General features: G+C 34.0%; 1 long non-coding RNA gene across 2 annotated transcripts in view; it reads right to left on the reverse strand.

Moving 5' to 3' along the window:
* Positions 1–13,236, reverse strand: part of LOC148164691 (uncharacterized) — a 231,956-nt gene that overhangs the window by 45,409 nt on the left and 173,311 nt on the right. Inside the window, exon 4 of one of the 2 annotated variants that reach the window (XR_015767860.1) lies at positions 913–1,046. The exons of the other annotated variant lie outside the window; for it this stretch is intronic. This is a non-coding gene — a long non-coding RNA (uncharacterized LOC148164691). The remainder of the gene's footprint in view (positions 1–912; positions 1,047–13,236) is intronic. 2 annotated transcript variants of the gene reach the window in all.

Genomic DNA, 13,236 nt, shown 5'->3' on the forward strand with positions numbered 1-13,236 from the left:
CAGCTGTCAAGAGATGGAAAAAACTAGAAATAAATCCATAATTGATCATCTTTTAACTGGTACATTCACATCACAAATAGGCACTAGCATTGTCCTTTATCAACACTCACAGGACCAACTGAACACAAATTATGAAGCGAGGAAATGTCAAGACTTGTGCTTTCCTTACAAACCCCATTTTGTCAACATACCTCAACTGTTTTAACACATGCTCTTCGAGATAAGAAAGCACACCACATAAGAGATATATATAAATACACTCAAAATTTGTACAACAGCTTCAAACTGTCACTATAGCTCTCCAAACCACAAACAGTGCCTCCACTTTGCGGGGAGAGCAACTGAAGTATTTTAAGCAATTCTCCTGTGCAATGGTTTCTTTTCTGTTGACAGTTACTCTGAGCCTCTGCCTTGGATTGAAGGTCAAGGAAACTGAGCTGTAACCGTTGATGCCTCTCACCTGCTGATGGCTGTGTGTAATCCCCCCAGTCATCCATAAGAGGACTCTGAGGTGCATGCTACTGTGCTTTGTGCATTGGTTCCACAGGAGTCAGGATACAAAAGCTCACATTTCACACTTGGACTTCAATCCACATTTTAATTGTTTCAAAAGAGGTATTTACCTAAGCATACCGGTACTTCTCAGTTTAAAACTTGGCATTTGCCAAGGTATTCAGCATAATTTTTGTATCTCCAATGAAAAGAGTGAATTGCTCCCTCTCTCTCTCAAAAAATGTTCCTCTTCTTTAAAGTACACTGTTGATATCAGTGATTAATTTAAAAATGAAAATAACCAAGATTTTTTAAAATCTCAAAATATATGGTATTATGATGGACAGAGCACAATTGTTGAGGTCAGGATAATCCCCGTTTGGGTCCCACTTAGGGCCTGTGTGGCCTTAGGCAATTTACCTAATATCTCCGAGATCCAGTATCTTCACCAATAAAATGGAGAAAATAAATATCCATCTCATACATTTGTGTGGGGTTTAAATGAGGTCAAACGTCTGGCATGCTGTGGACACAGTGAATATCAGCTTCCTTCCCTAGTGTGGGAAAGAAAACCAACTAAGTTCACAAGCTTTATTTATCATTGAACATTATTTCTATTATTCTTGAGGGAAATTACAAAATTTAAATTATAATACAGAAAAATAAAATTTCTGAGGCAATTTTAGGGCTCTTTACCTTCTTACATAGCACATAGAGTGATCTCAGGGTGTTTGAACAGCAATTCAAGAGGTAGGAGTAATTTAAATCCAAACACTCAGCTAAGTTCTATTATTCAAAATACAGTAGTAAAATGAAAAAAGCAAGTTACATACTAAGTATAGTTATTGCCCTTTGAAACCCTGTTTTCCCTTATAGCATAAGTAGTCTTCACTTACAGCCAAAAGAGTCTAAAGTGTTTTCCCCAAGCTTGTGAAAAAGAACACTTATCATCATTACAGAAACTACATTTTTTAACTTAAATTCTAGAAGACAGTGAAAAATATCCTATAGTAATAAAGAGTAGTCCTCAGTCTCTTGTTGAAGAAGCTTAAACATCATTCTGTGATGATCTATAACTAGATAAACTCACAAAGTTACATCATTAATGGAGGCAATTGTATAGAGACTCAAATCTCTAGTTCTGGCAGAGACTTCAAAGAATCACAAAAGTCATACTTACCACAAAAACCAGTTTGTAACCATGGCTAACCAAATACCACGGCATCTGTGGAGTCAGTCAAAGATAACAAAGGGGTCATCTCTGTGTCAAGTAAAGAAAAGGGCTCCTGCTTGATGCCAACTTTCCCTTTATTGCCTGCTGGTTGGTTAGGTGCTCTGCAGACACGGCCCAAGGAGAAGGGCAGGTACGACATGACTCCAACTCCTGGATAACACACAGAGTGACAACTCGAAGCAAAGACTCCAGGTCCCTGGATGTCCTGCAGCCAAGATACCAAGGTGTGGCTATTCTTTTCTGTGCCCTTGACTTCAAATTAATAAATGAAACCTGCTGAGGTATGACTGCCAGTCCTTTCCAAACTGACACATGCACTCTGATTCTGCCACATGACTCCTAATTCTGCCACTTAGCTGTCTGGCCTATGGTAAGCCACATCCTCATCTGTAAATTGGGCATTATACGAGTTCCCACTGTATAGGGTTGTCAGGATTGTTAACTAAGTTAATATTTGTACTTAGAACGCTGGCTGGTCTGCAGGAGGCTATTTCATAGAGTTTCTCAAATAAAAATAGTACATTTCCCACATAGAGGATTAAGATATTCAGAAAAATAATCTCAGATTTATGCCAAAACCTTAGTCTTCAACTAGGCAAGGAATCAGCCAAGTTTTTTAATGACTGAAATATAATTTCACTTATTTAAATAGAAGTAATAATTAAACTTCTAAGTGCAAATATGAATAGTTTATATTTAAATATGTAAATATATAAATCACATATACTTTATTATCTACTTTACTTAACATGCTAATGTACAGGGTTCTACTTTTAAGTGTGATGGATTACAAAATCAGATTTAGAAGTATTTAGTCTGTGTGTACGTGTGTGTGTGTGTGTGTATGTGTGTGTGTATAAACAGAATGTTTTCATATAGCTCATAACATTTCTATCCTAAAATTAATTAGTTAAGATTATGATTGTTGACTCTTGTCAACACATCATCTATACTGCATTATTTTCAAGGAATAAAAATCTCATTTTAGAAAGTTGGCTGTGCAAGGTAGAGTCACTGACTAAACAACGTATATATAAAGAAACAAGATTATGATGTGGTCTTAACTTGAAATAATTGCATTTGTGGTCTTCAAATATTTTTTTCTTTTACATTATTTTTGTGACAAGATGCATTTCCTTCATTCATTAAAAATATTGTAAGGGGATGACTTATAAGGAAACATAGGACTTAGGGACTCTCATCATTTATATTAGAACTTTCAGCACATCTTGTACATGTAAGCTTCAAAATTCTTCACTCTTGTTTGCAATTAGGAGTACTGTAGAGCTGACAAGGGGCTCCAGTTTTTCTCCTCTGTGAATGAGTGTCATATTTCTATTGACAGACCCACTGGTAGATATTTGAACATATATATTTAAAGCATCATGGAGTATTTTTTGTTTTTTTAATATTATATTTGAAATTAGACTAGAAATTTTAAAATATATAATTATAACCTAATAACTAACTCAACAATAAAAACAAGAGATCAAGTCAATGGTTGTTTTACTCAAAACCCATTTCAAATAATCAGTTTAAATGATATTCCTGTTTTACAGGAATATTTACCAAATATTTAATTGACTAGACCAAACCAGCATCTGATTTTTACAATATATAAAGATATATGCCTCAAAAGCTGTAGCTTTCATAATAGCTTATGGTCAGATTTACAGAAGTGAAAAGCACAAAAAAACTATGTTCTCATGTTGGTATTGAATTAAATCAATTAACCTAGTGGTCTGAGATCTTCCTTGTGGAGTAGGGAGAGTATACTGCTATTTTAGTTTTACTTTTAACCAATTTTTAGTTTTAGTTTCCTCTAGAATGGGAGCCATGTCTGATTCACCTTTCTATCTTCTCAGACTTTTAGCACATATTATGTATAAGTAAAAATATACTAACTCCAATGGGCAAATTGAGCTTGCTCTAGAAGGTGCTGAACAACACAGATGTGTTTAAATTATGACCATGGCATTTAAGATACAGGTACATGTACTGCACGTCTTTTTCTCAACACCGGAAAGTAACAATCACATTTAGAGAAGTAATGTATTCGTATGTGGGGATACCTACTCTCAAAATATTTGGAGTGTTATTTTTCTGTCTCTCCCAATAAGAAGTGCTTCTTGGGAATTATGACCCTCAACATGGGTAAAATACTATTCATTAAAACATACACACACACACACCCACACACACACACACACGATAAATATCCTACCTATTTCCCTCTTGGGCTGGCATTTTTTTTTTTTTTTTTGCATAAGTTGAAAATGGTTCTTCAGCTATAAGAGCAGCGTAATATTGAATTCGGACAGAAACTGAAATCAAAGCTCTCAAAAGGCATATTTTGGGAACGATCAAAAAACTGACTTCATAGTTCAGGTAGGGAATCACTGATGAGTAACGTGTACACAAAGCACATATACAGGTTTAGCCATATGCAAGGATAGGATTTTGTGCCTAAATTAGTCATTCACAGCTAAAGACCAAGACCAAACTTTGTTTAAAACTAAGGCATGGCGGGGGGGGGGGGTGCCTGGGTGGCTCAGTCGGTTAAGCGTCAGACTCTTGATTTCTGCTCGGGTCATGATCTCAGGACTATGAGGTCGAGCCCAGCGAAAGGCTCCATGCTGGGTGTGGAGTCAGCTTGGGATTCTCTCTCTCCCTCTCCCTGTGCCCCTCTCTGACTCCCTCTCTAAAAGAATAATAATAACAATAATTATTATTGTTGTTGTTATTATTATAATAAACTATAATAACAATGATAATTGCTTCATTGTAAGGAAATCCTAGACAAATTGCACATAAATGGTATTTTCAATAATTAGAAAATTGTTGCAGTAATCCAGGAGAAATTGGATGAGGCCTGAACTTCTGTAATGTTACTGAGATCAAAGAGAAGTGGATAGTTTTGAGACACATTTAGGTAATAGAATTGACAGGTCCTGATGGTCCATTGGACGTAGGAAAGAGGAGGAATGAAAATAATGATCAGGTTTCATGTCTGAATGTGTGAGTGGGTAATTGTACTATTTACTGAGATCATGAGCACAGGAAAAGATGCAGATTTGGAGCTTGGAATGAGGGAGAAGACTGAAAAGATGAATGAATCTGGGATATGTTTGAGATATGTATGGAATGTCCAAATGAGGATATCCAAGAAGCAGTATGCCATTGATCTGATAAGAAGTTAGACTGAGTATAATTTGGATGTATTAGAACATAGGTGGTCATCAAAGCCATAAGTGTGTGTAAGATCACTCCAGAAGATAATGTAGAACAAGAAGAAGGAAAAGCAGAGAAAAATGGTTTGCTATACCATTAAAATGATCACTAAGAGGCATTGCCTTATTGAAACATTGAAATATTGAAAATAGATCTTATGACAGCATTGAACGATATTGTTGAACAGCAATACTGTGAAGCCGGCAAGGCTGTAAATTAATTTTGCTTTCTAACCCCTTTGACATCCTTTAGTTACACAGTGTGGTTTCCTTAAGTTACCACACAGAACTCCCTGAGCTGTTGAGGCCAGACAAACAAGCATGCGGCATGAGGTTAAATCTTCCAAACCACACATCTTATTGATTTGTATTTTCGAAAACATAGATTTGTATTTTTGAAAACAACCAAGCAATTCAATTAGAATTATAAAAATCTTCTAATTTCTCATGTAAATTAAAACTTGTGTAAATGATTGATATCATACATGTTTCACAACTGCCCATTTTTCAACTTCCTCTCCAGTTTTTTTCATATTAGCCTACAAGAAAAGAAATAACTGGTTTGAGTTTTTGCTTTTTTTCCTCAAGCTTTGGTTTTTGTTTTTGTTGTTTTTTTTTTTGAACTCTTTTATTAAAAGAGCCCAAGACCTCACTAATCATAGGATCTTTACCTCTGTTCTTTGTCTGATTGTAACAGTTAGAAAGGACATTCTATAATTTTTAAACTCTATATTGAACTTTACTAAAGAAGCAGGATTCCATGTATATCTTGTGGAATTAACGTTAAACTAAACCAATATGCCACAAATAAAATAATCCCAGGTCATACATGCTATTATACACTATTCTTAAACTATTTTCCAAGACCATTAGCATTCTCACAGTTGCTATATACAATTTTTTTTTTGGTAAAATTTTTCAATAGTTCAAGAAATCTGTAACATCAAATAGATGAATCATTCCTATCCCCGGCATCAAAGCCAGAGTTCCAAATTTATTTTTTAAGTTATTTCTTAAGCCTGGTGGCCTTATGAAAATACCACCCCCCGATTAGTTTTACACATACCGAATTAATCTTCATTTATGTTTTTATACATTGTAAAGTTCCCTGTGGGAAAGCTGTTCTCAGCTACAATAACACTAATACTTATGATTTAAAATATGTCTACTAGAAAGTCAGGTGGTTTCTGAAGAAAGGCTAGAATGAGGGCATAGTGCTCAGCATGACTGTGTGGATGTAACACTCTTCTGTGATCTTTGGTATCATGAGGTATTTTTTACTTCTCCTGCATCTAAAAAGAAAAAAAAATGACATGCACTCTCAGAATATTTAAGGCAGGAACTGACTCTGAAAGTCTTAGGTTGACTGTGGAATTAAGAACCATGTAAGGTTGGATACTTTTGAAGTGTTTTCCTGGCATGTTTTCCAATAAAGTATAAAGCTAGGTTGAAAATTTCAATAATTGTCATTTGTTAATAGAGTAATATTCAGACTCAGAAAAACAGGGAAACTAATACTTTGGTTTGATCCCCCCCAAAAAGTGTCCAGTTGCTTCTTCATGATCAAGTGATTTTTTTTTCCCCCTAGAATGCAAACAAGAGCAAAGCACCATTACCTATCCCCTATATACTCCTACTGGTTTGACTTGGTTTCATTAGTATCACCTTTTTGTAATGGAATGATATATAACTCGAGGAATATTAGTGATGACTGTGATCAGTCTGAAATTCCAGTATTTCCAATCAGGCCTAGTGGGTCAGTATTTTCTTATATACTATTCATTCCAAATTGAAGGACTTATTTTCTCTGCCCTATGTGTAAAATAATAAAAATTATTTTAATATATTTACTTTCTATTTACCTTAATCTTGAATACTGATGGGTTAATCGGTCATAAACATTCAATCTCTAGGTTATCACAGGACTGCTTGTGTTGCATCTGCTGCACTGTAATTTAGCAGTTTACTTGTCAACCTCCCTTTAAACTAGGAATGCCTCAAGGATAAGAATGGGTGCAGAATGAATGAATGTTCATCTATATAAATACAACATCTGAAAAGTACCCAGGTCATAACAGGCAATAATAATAAGTGTTTGCAGATAAATGTACTAGATAGACTAAATGGATCATGGCAGTATTAATTTAGAAAGAGAATAGGAAGCAGTATGTAGAGTTATTAGAGCATGGCTTCTGGCACAATCAGCTGTAGGTTTAGCTCTCAAATCCATCATTTACTAGCTGTATAAATGGGGCAAATAATTTAGCTTTCCTAGACATCAGTTTTCTTGCTCTAAGAGGGGAATGGTAATGCCTGCCTTTAAGGATTACATGAGGATTAAACGACAAAATGTATATAAAGCCATTATCTCTGAATGTGGCTCATGGTAAAGCTTTCAATAAATGACAACACAAACAAAATGAATTTAAATAAACAATTATTTCCAAAAGGAGTATTTTTTTCCCCTTACTCATTGTTAAAAAGGAACTGGACTTTTGATTCAAAATAATGAACTGAATATCCATATTTATCTCACCTCTCTCCCATGAACCCGTTTGAATGACAGTAAAAACTGACAAAAATAAATTTGTGACAGTGCTAAAAATAAAGCATCAAGAGAATTTAAAAAGTAGCCACAGTGAGAGAAAATAGATGAAGAACTGTTATCCAAAATATACGAAGAACTCTTAATTCAACAAGAAGAAAATGAAGAACCCAATTTAAAAATGTTATAAACCTGAACAGACACCTGACCAAAGATGAAATATAGTTGGCAAGTAAGCATATGAAAAGATAATCAACATCATATGTCATTAGGGAATTTCAAATTAAAAGAATGAGGTGCCACTACATAACTATTATAATGATACAATCCAAAACACTGACAACACTAAATGTTGGCAAGCACACAGAGCAATACAAACTCTCATTCATTGCTAGTGGGAATGAAAAATGATTCAGCCACTTTGGAAGATAGTTTGGCCATTTCTTACAAAACAGAACATGCTATCGCCATGTAATCCAGAAATCCTGTTCCTTTGTATTTACCCAAATGAACTGAAAATTTATGTCCTCACAAAAACCTACCCATGGATGTTTATAAAACTTTATTTATAATTGCTAAAACCTGTAAGCAACTAAGATGTCCTTTAGTAGGTGAGTGGGTGAATAAACTGTGGTACATCCAGACAATAGAATATTATTCAGTGCTAAAAAGAAATGGGCAAGTGAGTCAAGAAAAGACATGGAGGAAACTTAAATGCATATTACGAAGTGAAAGAAGCCAATGTGAAAAGACTGCATATTATATGACTCAACTATGTGAACAACAACCCAGAAATGGCAAAATTGGAGATAGTGAAAAGACCAGTAGTTGCCAGGGGTTACGGGGAAAGGAGGGATGAATAGGCAGAGCACAGAGGATTTTTAGGGCAGTGTAACTAATCTGTATGATATTACAATGGTAGATACATATCATTATACACTTGTCAAAATCCATAGAATATACAATGCCAAGAGTCATCCCTAAAGTAAACTATGGGCCCTAGGTAGTAATGATGTACTGGTGTAGATTCATCAATTATAACAAATATATGTGAGGAATGTTGATAGTGATGGAGGTTGTATTTGTATGCATGTGGAGTAGGGACAGGGAACTCTGTGTACTTTCCACTCAATATTGCTGGGAAGCTAAAATTGCTCTCAAAAATAAAATTTATTAATTAACTAAAAGAAAACAAATATTTTCTTTTATTTAATTAAAATATAAATGCATGTGTTATTTTCTTCAAAACCAAAACAAAAATCCTGGTTATTCACATGTAACATTATTTGCTATTATTATTGCTATTTTAACTTTGTTAAATAATCAATCTGTTATCATATAGTGATATTAAGGGTAACACTTCCAAATATTGGACATTCTGTAATTATTGGTTTCTTAAAGAAGTATCTTCATTGATTTCTAAATATTTCATCACATCCCTTTTTCTCTTAGGGTAAAGTATTTCTGAGTTTTCTCTTGTGTTTTGAGGTAGCACAGCTTCAAATATACAGTGTTTTATAGCTTATAAAATGTGCTAGAGATTAAATTTTTATTAGTTCATATCCCCTGCAGTATAGAAACAGGAGGCTTATAAATCAATCTATGTTAGTTAATGGTTTTCTTCTGTAAACTGCTATCTACCATCGGTTCCTATTTTATTGTTAAACACAAGCAATAACACCTCAGAAATGACTCAGAAGTATCAATGTATTACTGCATGTCCGTAGAAATTAATTTATAGATTAACATTCATCATTTTTATTTCCATGGAGAAGCAATTAACCATTAATAGTAACCTAGTTTAAACCTTAGTCATTAGGTCACTTGTTCTCCTCATTGCTATGTCTGACCCAAGATGGAAATTAAAATATTGTTTTAATTTTTACTTCTTATCCTAAGTCTCTGGACACATATTTACAACCCCAAGTGGGACTGGATTTGAATCCTATAATTAAAATGTGGCCTCAAGAAAATTTCCAGAGCAGTGTTATGTAACAAACCTAAGACACAGAAGCACAAATAGAGATCCTGTATGAGAACAAGATAAAAAAGAAATTTGAAAATCTTCTCTTTCTTGTATTCCCCAAGCCAAGTTAAAAAAAAAAAAAATTAATGTTAAATAAAACAGAAAGAAAAATGGAGAAAGATGCATTCTCTAAAATAATGTTTGGTATACAACTTTGTAAAGACGTTGATTTGCTGTGACAATCTAGGTTTCTTTACTCCAGTTTGCTAATTTTTCATGAGACAGTGTAGGTACAAGTGATGATTACCGAGGTGGAGAGGAGAAGGGGGGCTGGTATTAAAGTGCATAGACAGGGTGAGCTAGTACTTGCGATTAATCATAGTTCACCAAGGAAGAAATATGTGTTATAAATTTTTCTCTTACTTTTTGGTTCTACAGAATTTACATTTGTGTTGCCTTATGATGAAAGATGTAGGAAATACAGAATAAAATATTTATAATCCTATCTAGATCTATTGTCTATGTTCAGAATATCTACAATGACAGATCAAGTAATTAACCCAATGTCTGACTAAATTGTCTTAAAAAATATAGTGGCTCTTCTCTGGTTCTTTAAGAACTTGGCTTTGTCTACCTAACATCTCATTTTTTAGGATTCTACCTCAGCTCTATCCACAGTAATCCTGATCAGTCATGCCATTTGGATTGGGGGTACCACCAACCTGTGCACCCTCTCTCTCCCTGGCCTCAGTGGAGTTCTTCACTAAGCCTAAATGCTACTTCCCATTGGCCATGGTGACTTATTCAGAGATGGGGAATGTAACCAAAGGCAATTCTTCCCAAGAGTTTTGGCAGGGATATCTGCAAAGATATTATATGATTTCAGAAATATACAAGAAGCATATAAAGAATTGTCAGCTGTTTGGTAGGAGATAAAGGCAAACTTAAATACATGGAAAAGCCTACCATGTTTCTGTAAAGGATAGGAAGACTTAAAACTGATAAAAATATTCTCTCTAAATTAACCTATACATATTATTCATTTTAACCAAAATGAGAATATACATAAATACAAGAATGTTCAGTTATCTGAAAGGATAAATGCATTGGAATAATTTGGATGAAACAGATGAATTAGATTTAAGTGTAAAAAGACTGGAAAAGGACTATGACCCTTAGTTATGACACTAGTCTTAAGGGGGAATTTGATTTGTCTCACCACAGATCTCTATATGGTATGGTTTCCAGGAAATTTTGGATATAAACTAGGACTGCCTGCACTGTTCCGGGATGTGAAAATGGAATAAACCAGCATTTGAGTGAACACTGAAATGCATTCAGCAACAAACCACTGGATAGAGTATAAGACAAATAATGATTCTAATGAAACTTGAGGAAGAGCACTAAATGGAATGTAATATATGATTCCCTAACTTATCCTTGCTTATGACTCTATATGCGGCTAATTGTTTTCCTAAATCCTGTGACAAAAAGAATTGGAGGGAACAGGAAGAGCAAAAACGCGTTGGCTCTCAGTGAATTCTTAATAAATAATTGTTGAACTGAAAAAAAAATAACAGGTAAACAAAACTGACAAAATTTTAGCTGGACTAAGAAAAAATGAGGACTCAAATAAAATCATAAATGAAAGAGGAAACATTACAACTGATACCACAGAAATACAAAACGTCATAAGAAACTATTACGAGCAATTATATGCCAATAAATTGAATAACCTAGAAGAAATGGATAAATTTCTAGAAACATACCACCTTCCAAGACTGAATCATGAGGAAATAGAAAATCTGAACAGACTACTAGTAATGGAATTGAATCAGTAATTTTTAAAAAGCTCAACAAACAGAAGTCCAGTACCAAAATTCTACCAAAGAATTCTACCAAATATTCTATGAAGAGAAATCCTCAAACTCTTTCAAAAAATAAAAAAGGAAATACTTCCAAATCTTTTTATGAAGCCAGCATTACCCTGATACCAAAACCAGACAAGGACACCACAAGAACAGAAAATTGCAGGCCAATATCCCTGATGAACATAGATTCAAAAATCCTCAACAAAATATTAGCAAACCAAATTCAACAATACATGAAAAGGATCATACACAATGATCAAGTTGATTTATTCCAGGGATGTAAGGATGATTCAACAACCACAAATCAATCAATGTGATACTCCATTAACAAAATGAAGGGGACAAAACTATATGATCATCATGATAGATGCAGAAAAAACATTTGAGAAAATTCAGCATCCATTTATGATAAAAAAATTTCAACAAAGTAGGTATGGAAGGAATGTAACAACATAATAATGCCATATATGACAATCCCACAACTAACATCATACTGAAGGGTGAAAATCTGAAAGCTTTTTTTCTAAGATTAGGAACAAGACAAGAATGTCCACTCTTACCAGTTTTATTCAACATAGTACTAGAGGTCCTAGCCAGAGCAATTAGAAAGAAAAAGAAATAAAAGCCATTCAGATTGGTAAGAAAGAAGTAAAGCTGTCACTATTTGTATATAACATGATATCATACATAGAAAACCTTAAAGACTCCACTGAAAAAAATATTAGAACTAACAAACAAATTCAGTAAAGTGGCAGAGTACAAAATCAATATACAGAAATCTGTCATATTTCTATTCACTAATAACTATCAGAAAGAGAAATTAAGAAAACAATCCCATTTACAGTAGCATAAAAAAGAATAAAATGCCTAGGGACAAATTTAATCAAGGAGATTAAAAGCCTATACTCTGAAAACTGATGAAGAGATTGAAGAAGACACAAATAAATGAAAAGATACTCTGTACTCATGGATTGGAAGAATTAATATTGTAATGTCCATGCCACCTGAAGCAATCTACAGAGTCAAGGCAATACCTATCAAAATTCCAAAGGCTTTTTTCACAGAAATAGAACAAACAATTCCAAAAGTTGTATGGAACCACAAAAGACCCCAAATAGCCAAAGTAATCTTGAGAAAGAAGAACAAAGCTGGAGGCATCATGCTTCCTGATTTCAAACTATATTACAAAGCTATAGTTAAGGAGGGCAGTTGTTATGATGAGCACTGTGTATTATATATAAGTAATGAATCACTAAATTCTACTCCTGATCACTAAATTCTACTCCTTATTACACTATATGTTAACTGACTAGAATTTAAATAAAAATGTGGAAGAAAAAAGAAAGGAAACTGCGAAACAAAATCCCACCAAAGCTATAGTAATCAAAAGAGTATGGTATTGGCATAAAAAAAGACTTAGATCGTGGAATAGAATAGAGAGCCCAGAAAAAAATCCACGTATACACTGTCATTTATAACAAATGAGCCAAGAATATACAATGAGTAAAGAACAGTCTCTTCAGTAAATAGTACTAGAAAAACTGAACAGCCACATGCAAAAGAATGAAACTAGACTGCTATCTTACCACATGCACAAAAATTAACTCAAAATGGATTAAAGGCTTGAATGTAAGACCTGAAACCATAAAGCTCCTAGAAGAAAACAAAGGTGGTAAGATCCTTGACATCAGTCTTGGTGATGGTATTTTTGGATTTGGTATCAAAAGCAATGACAACAAAAGCATAAATAAACAAATGGGGCTACATCAACTAAAAGCCTCTGCCCAGCAAAGGAAACCATCAACAAAATGAAAAGGCAGCCTACCAAATGGAAGAAAATATTTGCCAATCATATATCTGATAAAGGGTTAGTACCCAAAATATATAAAAAGCTCATA

This window comes from Eumetopias jubatus, unplaced genomic scaffold (genome assembly GCF_037043125.1).
Source record: "Eumetopias jubatus isolate StellerSeaLion01/CBP00866 unplaced genomic scaffold, mEumJub1_p1.0 scaffold_3, whole genome shotgun sequence".
NCBI lineage: Eukaryota > Metazoa > Chordata > Mammalia > Carnivora > Otariidae > Eumetopias > Eumetopias jubatus.